The following is an 11,397-nucleotide window of genomic DNA, read 5'->3' on the forward strand; positions in this document are numbered from 1 at the left end:
TTCTCTGTCTCTACCTTGTCAGCACAATTTATTTCCCGTACTATAACCAGCAAGATCTTTCAGATCATGTCCGATCACCTGCCGGGCTTAGACCTGGCTCGGTGGCTGTCTTTTACCTCGAGTCCAGACTCATGACTGACTTGGCTTTGTCTTGAAGAAATGAATAAAATCAATACATTGAATTAGTCCAAAAATATCACTCCCAATAATCTATCTTACTCTTGTTCATTCATCAAAGATGACTCACGTTTTGGGGGGAAGCCTTCAATTATACCAGAGCCTGTTTCCCTTACACGCTTTGTACCCATATTGTTGGTAATATCAAGGCTAGTCTCATACTGGGATCAGGCTGTTTCTACAGAGACAATGCCATGATCACCGGGGGTCCTATTACGCAGATCTCAGTAAAAGTTTAGGACTCAGCCATGACCTAGACTTCAGGAAAAGCATCCACTGCAAGCAGAGTACCCAGCCATCCTAGTTTTCCAGGTCAGTGTGGTTTATACCTAGTGCTCCCACATAACTAATGGTAATTCCTTCTTTCACTCTGGAAAATATACTAGTTTGTTAAAGTATGTGTTTACTTTTGTTATAAAGGCATTTTAGCTAAAACAAAATTAGCCTTGTTTTAGCCATGTTATAAAGTCTTTAGGGTGCAGGCTGCTGCAGGATGACCTTGAACTATGCAGAAACCTGCTTTAACACATTGGAGGCTGCATCAGAGTCTTAGAAGACACAGGTGGCAGACTCCGCTATGCCCAAGGTCACTCACGACAATCTCATTTTAAAATTATTAATATCAGGCTTTGGTAAGAAGGACTGTTTGCTGACCACAATTTCATTTTTCATTTAAGGCAAAAAGGGGATTATATAAAGACTAATTTTGCATTAGAATCAGAAATCCACACAGAATTATGGGATGACTTCAAGGTGATACTCTGATATTATAGGTGGTCATTCAAGTAGGGCATTCCCTTAGGCCTGGGAAATTTATGATATTAGAACTGGAAGCAAAGATGAGGAATATTAATGGGAATCTGTGCTGGATGATAAATTCTCTGGGCCAGACCTCTGGGTTAGATGTTTTTCTAATGGAAGAAAGTCTTCTAGTGGGGTTATCTAACCTAGCTTGGTAGACAAGATCTATTTGAACAGGGTGTTCATTCGCAAGACTCAGAACTATTCAACTTAGGAAGATAGTAAAGTCAAAATCGCCCTAGGCAGTAAGTACAGTGGAAATAAAAAGAAAGAAGAGATTCTGATATGATAACGCAGTACCAGACTTACCTGAGTTAGAAGGGAAAAAGATCAATTTAAACTGCCAAGTTAAACTATCAGAAACTCAGTGGAGCCCACTGAACAGCAGAGGGAGACCCAGCTTGAGAAGAACAGCCACTGACGGAACAAAGAAGCAGCAGGAAGATACACTCCGCGATGCCTGGGACTTCCCAAAACCCAGGGCACGCAACGTCTTGAAGAGCATTTGGAAGATGTATTCTTTGCCAAGCGCCCAAGACACACGCTTCAGAAACATAATAGCAGGTTCAGGACGGGAGTCTACTGAACGGGACTAGGGCTGAAATCCACCCGTGGTGAGGGTGGTCCATCAGCCCGGGCCATTCTACGCGGGGTTATGGAGAGCTGCCCCAGCAGCTAAGGAAAGCTCGACACACACGGTAGAAGATGTGCCAATAGCCACAGTCGGTGCACAGTAAGGAGATGAGATTTTAAAAATGTAAGACATGGACGAAACAGAAACTGGTACATTTTAAATAATCTTTACGTGACATAAAAGCATCTGATCTGGGTTTTGGATCCAGGGGCCTGGACTCTCCTTACTGCAACCGTACAAACTTAGCATTAAGATTTTTAATGCAACTGAGACGGGATGCCTTTTCTGTGAAGGGCCAGATGGTCAATAGTTCAGGCTTATCACAACGTAAGATCTCTCCATGTGCATTGCACAGGAGGCAGCCATCTACAATATGTAAATGACTAGGTGAGACCGTGTTTCAATAAAACTTTATTTATAAAAACAGGTGGCGGTCCTGCAGGGTTAGTTTCCCAGAATTTGCTCTAAGAGAAACCATGTGCTTAGGATGCTCCTCCCCCACATATGGTAAACACGTTCTGTCCAAATAACCTCCCATTGGGATAGTTTTAAAGACTAAATTAAAGGCTGTAAGTTACAAATTTTGAAAACCTGACATAGATTGACTCATTCTGGCAACGGTAAAAAGGAAAGAAAAAGAACAACCTCCCCTTCCCACAAATACCAAATAGTGGGTTCTGGAAATATAATTTTACTCTCAGATCTAGAGATCAGCTTTATTTTTAAATTTCATTATCAGAGCTTCAGTGCCGTAATGATTTTGAATGTGCTATAACCTGATTTGACTTTAAAAGTAAGACTTGGCATTGAATTTAAACAAATTCTTCTAGTGAGAAGGAACTACAGCCATTCCATCAGGAACTCCACACTCCAGCTGAATCTAAGGGACAAAAGAAATTGAAGAGGACTTTTGTAGCTTTAGCTGAAAAGACTAAGACATTTAATTTGGAGCTTTAATTAAAAATATTTGGTAATCTTTGGGCTTTAACCTACAAGGGAATTTAATGTTAGGAGTGTAATGTGTTCATGCGGGTTTCATAATGAGCATGGGCTTATATTAACATCTGAAGCATCTCTACATTGGCATCATTGAGATATCAAAATACTGCCACTTGATTTCATTGAAGAACCTCTAAAAGATGATATTGGACAAGAAGATGAATGTTATCTTCAGATGAGCAACTGAATGGCAATAAAATGCTCACCTTTGGCTTGAAAATGGGTCTTGGAAATGATTTTATTCCCCAGTGGGTGTGCGCGACAGGCACCCACTGTGGTTCCGGGTCGATGCCTTTTCGTCTCTGCCTCCCTTGTCCAGTCTTTACTGGTGTTGTTCAACCCCCCAAATAAACCGCGTGCTCTCACATTTTTATCTCAGGGTCTGGTTTAACAGATGCAAACTAAGGCAATAAATACTGGCGGAATGAACAGGTAAATGCAAAAGCAAACATTCTTTATATTTTATTTTGGGGAAGGGTCGGCCAGAAACTCGGAGGCAGGTAACAGGGCTGTTCCTACAAGGTCCTCTCTCCAGTCCTTTCCTTAGATTTTTTTCTTGGTTGGGGCGGATGACGTCCTCTCTGCTGAGCCCTTGACTAGCCCTGCAGAGTTATCTTGGCTTTATTTCTACAGTTTTCCTCTCGCTTGCCTCATTGCTTCTTAAATCTCTTTCAATCTACTTCTAAAAGACTCATTGAGAATAAAAAATCCAATCACCCACTTCAATAGTAACTATGCGATTTCTTTTTTAACCAGCACATAACTAAGCAACCTCCTAAGTGCTAGTCCCTCTCCAGACACTTGGGATAGACCTGAGGACCAAGACAAACCAAGAGGTCCACGCAGGGCCCGGTTGCTCAAACCCTGGGTGAGAAAATCAGAATGGAATGACTCACCTTAGGACACGCACAAGGAGGAAGAGGAGGGATGCGCTCCCACACCACTGAGTCCCGCGTTCCCTTCAGAAATCTTTCTGTTGTGCACTCCTAAGAAAATCTCTTATGCAAGCGAAAATAAAAAAAGAAATCATCACTAACTTCACTTTGATGTTAATTCACAAGGCGTTCACGTGACCCGATTAAGGAGTCGCAGTCTACAACAGCATCTATCCTGGAAACACACTTCCCTTCGACCCCCTCGGGCCTCCTTGTGGGCCGCCTTTCCTTAGGCCCTCCTTTCTTCTTTCTCTGAATCACACACGCTTTGATTAACATAAATCCTTTGAGACTATTTCTCAAGATTTTTTTTTTTCTCCCGCTTTCCGCCAGGTTTGTATAGATTACTTAATAGTGCAATTAATTATTGTTTTATGGCCAGATGAAAGGATTTTTTATTGGTTCTTTCCTTAGATTTTTTTCTTGGTTGGGGCGGATGATATGAATCACTTTTTTCTTCCCCCAAGGAGAAGAAAATGGACTTTGATAAAGGTCAGAGAAAGATCGCTGGAGGGAGGGAAATTCATTTAATTTCTCCCTTGGCACTTTTTGTTGCTTTTTGAAAAATAAAAATCTGTCAGAATAAAGAATTTTGAAATAACATGTGTTCACGCTAAAAACATAAGTCGCATTAGCAAAATGTTCCTTTTTTTTCACATTTTCCTCAAGAATTCGCTGTACCAGGCAGAGGTGATAACTTGACAAGATGCATAGTAATCAGCTTTTAAAAAACCAGTCTCTGAGCTTTTTTAGATAAGCTAATGTCGACTCAAAAGATGTTTCACTGATTATGTATCCTTACATATTTTTCTTTATGTTTTTCTTATCCCTGCTTATTATAGATGGAAACATCGAAAACCCTACAATGGGACAAAACATTTTTTGGCGTCTCTCTTTACCCTAAGAAGGAGCGGAGCATGGTCCATCCTAAGAGGTAAGTCGTTTACATAGCAGGAGGCTGGCCCCAAGCTACAGGCAACAATGAGGGTGGAACTGAAAGCATTATAGAGATGCAGCTAATACCTTTGCGAGATGACAGATGTTTTGAATTAAACGTGTGTTGTGATGAAGAAGACTAACCTACTGGTTCTTCTGATCACTCGGGTTTTGCTGCGAAGCAGCCAGCTGCAAAAGTTCATTGGCATTGCTTGAGTCAGCTTGGGCTGATGCAACAAAATGCCATGCACAGGATGGCTTTACCAACATTTGATTCTCACAGTTCCGGAGACCAGGATGAAAGTGCCAACAGATGTGGTGTCTGGTGAGAACTCTTCTTATTTGCAAAAGACAGTCTTCTCCTTATGACCTCACGTGATCTTAATTTGGTACATACACTTTGGGGGAGATATCGTGTCACTTCCTCTTTTTCTAAGGGTGTTCATCCTGTCACGAGCTCCCTGCACTCATCACCTAACCAGCTCTAATTACCTCCCAAAAGCCCCACCTCCAAACAGCCCACCACTGGAGAATTCCGAGAGGACACAAATGTTCAGCCTGTATCAGGCGAACTCAGCGAGCATTTGCTCATCTCTTACACGTTTGCCAGAGCCCAGGGATTTGGTTGATTCCGGCTTGTCTAGCTGGGCTTGCCTCCGAGCTGAAGGCTGGATTTGGCTCTGTGCACATGTCTCTTGCCCCCTTAGAATCGTATTTAGCTTAGGCAAGTTCCTCTCAAGATCAAAGTCAGCTCACGGACGCAAGCTCAACCACACAAAAATATTTACCTTTATCTTTGGAGCACCTCTGTTAATAACCACTGGCCAAAGAAAATCAAGTTAGCCAGACCCAAGGTCATGCGGCCAGGAAGCACACTCCCTCCAATGTGGAGATGGGTAGGTAGACAAAGAATGTGTTTTGAAGCACTATCTAATCTGTGAAATGTGTCCGCTCCAGGAAGCATTCACTGACTTTTAATTCTTCCCCTCCGTAAAGTCAAAATCTTTATACTTTGTTTTTGTCTGTAAGATTTGTGCATACATATACAATTCCAAATAGTGCACTCTGTTGTAATGTATTTGTTTAGTTATCAGTCTCTCATTCTAGATTACTCACCAAGAATATTTTATTTTTCTCTGTATACACAGGGATCTGTACAGCCAACAAATATTTATTAGATGGGTGGACCACAAGGTGTGTGCAACTAATATTTCACGATGTTGTTTTATATTTTCAGAAATGCAATAAATAACAGTTTAATGTTTTTACAAATACTACCACTTCATGGGTTTAAAAAGAGGACTAAGCTAACGAGAGTGCTCAGAACACTGTAAACATCCAATAAACATCCAAGTTGTTCTTATTACTACTACTATTATTTTTAAATTTAAGAGGCTAAATCTGAACCTCACATCAATATTTATTTATATAAATTACTTATCACTAAAAGACAAATACTATAAGATTTCAGTTATGTGTGAAATCTAAATATTAATAATAATAAAGAAATAAAACGGAAAGAAACTCATCGATACAGAGAATAAACATGATTGTCAGAGAGGAAGGGGTTAGAGGGGTAGGTAAAAATGGTAAAGGGGAATAGAGTTATAAACCACCAGTTATAAAAGCAAAAATAAGTCACAGTGTAGGGAAAATAGTCAATATTATCAAAGTAACTTCATAGAGTGACAAATGGTCACTATACTTATTGTGGTGATCACATCATAAGTTATATAAATGCCTAATCACTATGTCGTACACCTGAAACTAATATAATATTGTATGTCAACTACGCTTTAATAAATTAAAAAAATAAATAACTTATCAGTACTATGATTTATTACACCTATTAAAGTACAGATTATATCTGCTGAAATCAGGCAGAAACATACATGAAAAAATGGAAATTAAATACTAGTTTCTAAATGTTTGCACCAATCCCCACACAAACCTGTTTCTTTGTTTAATTCTAGTTTTATGAGAATATATTTTTTTTCTGTAATAGGAAAAATTTGATTGATCGTATACACATTTTTAGTTATACCTTTTGGACATAACCATGACCATGATATGGAACTAGAAAGTGAGAGTTATGTAACACAGGGGGACATGGGGCTTTTGTACTCTCTCATTAGGGTGCGATCGAAGAAACTGAAGACTATTCACAACTGCCCACTGTGGTGTGCTATGGGGAAGGTGACAGTGGACAATGAGAAAGAGAAGTTGATGGGGTTTGCTGATGAACTACGCTCACTCAGAGACGATGCTAGCAGGTACCACGCTAAGACAGTGATAACTTGTATGTTGATGAGTTAGGAGAGCGTTCTTGGCGACGGTGAACAGGTTTAATAAAGGCTGTTGGAAGTTTGTTCTTGTTTTGGTGGTGGTGTTGTTGCTACTTTGCTTTCTGTCTTAAGCTGGCTTTCTCTGTGAGGGTATGCCCAAGTCAAGACAGTTCAAGAGAAAGAGTGTTTAAGCAGAAAATAGGAGTCTTATTGGGATGAAGAGTCAGAGGTATGAGTCTTGGATGCTCAGAGCTACTGAAAATTCAGGAAAGAGGTATTTCAGAAGGAGGAGCACCAAAGTCTGCATATAAATCCATCTCAATTATCTGCTTCTGGAAACGTGTGTGTGCAGATAATGAACCCGAGGAACCCAGCTGAAAGCAACAGGGAGGAAACAAAGGACTTGAACGTAATTAGCAACAGTTGGCCCGCGTTTGGGGTACTTGATAAACCCCTCGAACTTGCACTGAAAACCCAAAAGGACCTTGATTTGGTAAGTAAGTGCATCACAGGACTATGTATTAAAAGCTAGGACTGAGCCACTTAAAAAGAAAAAAAAGCATGTGGCATAGTGGTTGGCTCTGAAACCGGATTGAGCCCAAATCCTAGTTTACTAGCTGTGCAACCTTGGGCCCGTTACTTAACCTCTCTGTGCTTTAGTTTCTTTATCTGCAACTGAGGAAGAAGCACAGTAGTGTCTACTTCATAAAGCCATTGGGAATATTTTGTAATTTAATGAATATAAAATACTAACAATAGTAGAGGCATAAGCAAGCCCCCTGTAAATACTATTGTTGTTTACGGTAGGCCACCCTATTTAAGAAGATGGTCGATACAATTTTAGTTACATAATCCTAATAAGGAGGAATGCCAACAATAATCGCAACTACAATGTGTTTAACTTTAATGTTTTTCCCTATGTCCTGTATCTCTCACAAGGTTTCTTTAATGTTGTATTTTTTTCTTTAAGAATACAGGGGCAACTGGAATAGATTTTGTCTTGAATACACTTTGCCCAACTCACATTGATGCTGGTAATTTCCTTAACAGAAAAATAGCACTTTTAATATTTCACAGAAAGTTAAGTCCTAGTCATTGTCACAGGACTCAAAAGCTTCATGTCAACTCAACAAGTGACATTAGCTATGTCTCAGTTATTTCACTTGCAATGATAAACAAACAAACAAACAAACAAACAAACCCTAAAAGAACTTATTTCTATGACGAGAAGAGATGAGAGATGGATGCAGTAGGCTTCCTAATTGCTGGTTCCCCTTTCCTTTCATCCTGGAAAAAGTTGTCACATTGCAGTTGATGTTCAGGTATAAATGACTAATGCCCGATCATTCCTGGGGACCAAGTACTTTTTAGACAGCATAGGTACTAACTTCCTAGAGGGAAAAAGAAAAGCAGCTTGAGAAGAGGCAGAAAAGCCATACACAAGCCTGCCATAATCTAGAGAATTGTTTACATGTACAGACCCTGGATTCAGAGGGTTGAGATGCTGGTCCATGCTGTACAGCTGTATAAGCCTGGGTAATTTATTTAAACCTCCGATAGTTTCCTTATCTGCAAAGCAAAGATAATATTATTGCCTGATCACTAAGTTTGTGTGAGGTAGATAACTCAGTGAATATAAAAACATTAGCAGAGAGTCTGGCACATGATATGTTTTCAGCCCCTCCCAGCTACTGTTGACAATGCGTGTTTCTTTCAAGCTCTGTGTACACAATCAGGCTGCACTAAGGGGCCAATTGGTGTATTCATAGAGTGAATCGTCATCAATATGTTTCTCTGGCACCATCCATAGAAAGAATCCCCAATCAGCCATCTGAATCTCTCATCTGGACATAACCCTAACAAACCCTTCATGAAAAAAAAAAAAAAAAAAAAAACTTTCTTAACCGATGAGATAAAACCCAAATCTGGATTCGAGCACATAGCAAATGCTAGTTGAACAAATAAACGTGTTTGTGACCTGGCCGTTTGCAATTCTCTTGCATTCTGATCACGGTATAAATTTGCAAAGCATTTACATTTACATCACATCATACAGCCCTTAAAGTGCCCTTCCACACGAGCCTGAGCACGTACTGCTGTTGCTGCAATGTTTATGGATTTAATACCTGAGGTAACAAGGAGAGATAACACCTATCGAGTGCTTATTGTATGTGAAGCATCAGTCTCAATATTTTGCATGCATTAACTCAATTAATTTTCAACAGCCCTACGGAGCCGGTACTGTTGTTATCTCCTTTGATGAGAAAATGGAACCAGTGACAGGTTAAGAAGTTCAAGTTGAAAAGCCAGGATTATGAGCACGGCCATCTGGTTTCAGAGTTCAAGTGCCCATCACTGAACCAGATGGATCACTATACTGAGAGAAAAGAAAAACATTAAGTTTTATTTATCAAGTCACCTGTTTTGAAACCAGAAAGAAATATTAATAATTATAAATATACCAAGTAAGATAGCTGATCAATATGAATATACAGACTCAGTGGTGCCCCTTTATACGAATAATAAACAATTAGAAAATAGAATAAAAATACCACATTTAAACAACAGCAAGAGGAACAAATAATTTAATACCTCTGGAACTTTATTCAAAAAACATGAATAAAATTTAGGACACTGTTGAGGGACATAAAAAGGAGACGTGAATGAATGGAAGGTGACATTTTGTTATTGGATGGAGAGAGTTAGAATTATTAAAATGATATTTCTTTCTAAAATAATCAGCAAACACAATGTGACAAAAGAAAAAAAATAATACTTTCTCTTTTTCTGAAACTAGATGATTTAATGTGTAAAAAAACAAAATTCATCTGAATAAATTTAAAGATCAAACTGGCTTTATTTAATGATCCATGAATCGGACAGCATTCCATCTAGACCACAGAGAGGAGCTTGGAGGAGATGGACCAAATGCAGGCTTCTATGGGAAGAAAGGGAGGAGGGATCAGGAAAGAGGAGATTGGTTCAGGCAAGGTCACCTCTCTTTAGGATACAAAAGAGATCTAACAGGCAGATCACCTCAGGAGGGCTGACCAGAAAATTGCAGACCGATTGGTTAAGATTACATTCCTGGGAGATGCTGACAGTGCCATTAGGTTAGACATGAAATTTCAGGTTGCTGAGGTGGGGCTTAGCACAAGTGACTCCAATTTGGGCTTCTTACCTCTTTTTTTAACAGGTTCTAACATTCATATGGAACAATCTATACATAACATTAACGTTTTAAAGTTTGGAGGAAGAAAAATAGTAAGAGAAGATAAGCCTCTTAAATATCAAAATGTGTGGTAAAACTCCAGCAGTTGGAATAATTTTATATTAATTAGTCTTAGAGAAACAGAACATTAAGACAGGGTATCGAGTTCTGCTGTCTCTTCTTATTAAAGCACTAATCCCTTCATGAAGACCCTACCCTCATGACCTCACCGCAACAGAATTACTTCGCAAAGTCTCCACCTCCAAATACTATTCCATTGGGGTTACAGCTTCAACATATACATTTTGCGGAACAGAATTTAGTCTGTAACGAGGTTGATTTTCTTTAACATCCATTGAAAATAAGTTTTCAGCATCCTTAGACAAAATGTGTTGAGGGCCTCAAATGCGAATTCATTGAAAAAAAAATCATATAAATAGGTTCAAAGATGTTAATCTATTTAAAGGAATGCAAAATTAGAGACAGAGAGATTGCTACCCCTTTACGTCAAACTTTCGGTGATGCTCAGCCTCAAATTCAGTCTCAGTTCTATCAATATCAATTTTCATGCTACATACCCAATTTCAAGACGATCATGAAACACTGTGATAATAACTGGTCAGTTCCTTTATTGGTTGTCTATCATTCCATAGCTAGCTCCCCTAAAACTGTGTTTCTCATGATTCTGTGGGTTGGCTGATCTCAGATGAGCAGTCATTCTGGGTTCACTCATGCAGCTGTCATCATCTGCAGGCTCAACTGGGGCCACGAGGACTGAGACAGCCTCATCACTTGTCTACATTTGACGTGGGCTTCGGCTGGCATCTCCATCCACACCATCTCGTTATCGAGTGCTCTAACCAGAGCGGCTTCATACGTGACAGGACAGGTGAGTTTCGGGAGGGGAAGCTCCAATGCACAGGTAGTTAGTAAGTATCTGCTAATGACACATGTGCTGAATTTCCACTGGCCGAACTATGTCACATGGTCAACCCTAGAATTGGTGTGGGAGGAGACTGCATGAGAGAGTGGATGGCTAAAGCATGCTTCCTTAGCAGTCATCAGTAGGGAACTCAATTCAGTACTTATGAATAGGACGCATGTATCAGAAGAGGTTTGCCATAGCCTCGAACAAGGGTCAGCAATCTATAGGCTGCTTTTATAAATAAAGTTTTATTAAAACGTTGAAACGTAGCCACACCCATTTATTTAAGCGTGGTCTATAGAGGCTTTTGTGCTAGAATAGCAGAGATGAGCAGTTGTAACAGTTACCATATGGCCCCCGAAGCCTAAGATATTTACTACCTGGCCCCTTCCAGAGGACGTTTGCAGACCTAAGAGGCCCAGGAAGTGTGTTCCATCTCTGCATCACATAGCTTTACACCAAATTGTCATACGTGAGAGATCCTGTCCTTTGCA

Source organism: Pteropus vampyrus, unplaced genomic scaffold (genome assembly GCF_000151845.1).
Source record: "Pteropus vampyrus isolate Shadow unplaced genomic scaffold, Pvam_2.0 Scaffold163, whole genome shotgun sequence".
Classification (NCBI taxonomy): domain Eukaryota; kingdom Metazoa; phylum Chordata; class Mammalia; order Chiroptera; family Pteropodidae; genus Pteropus; species Pteropus vampyrus.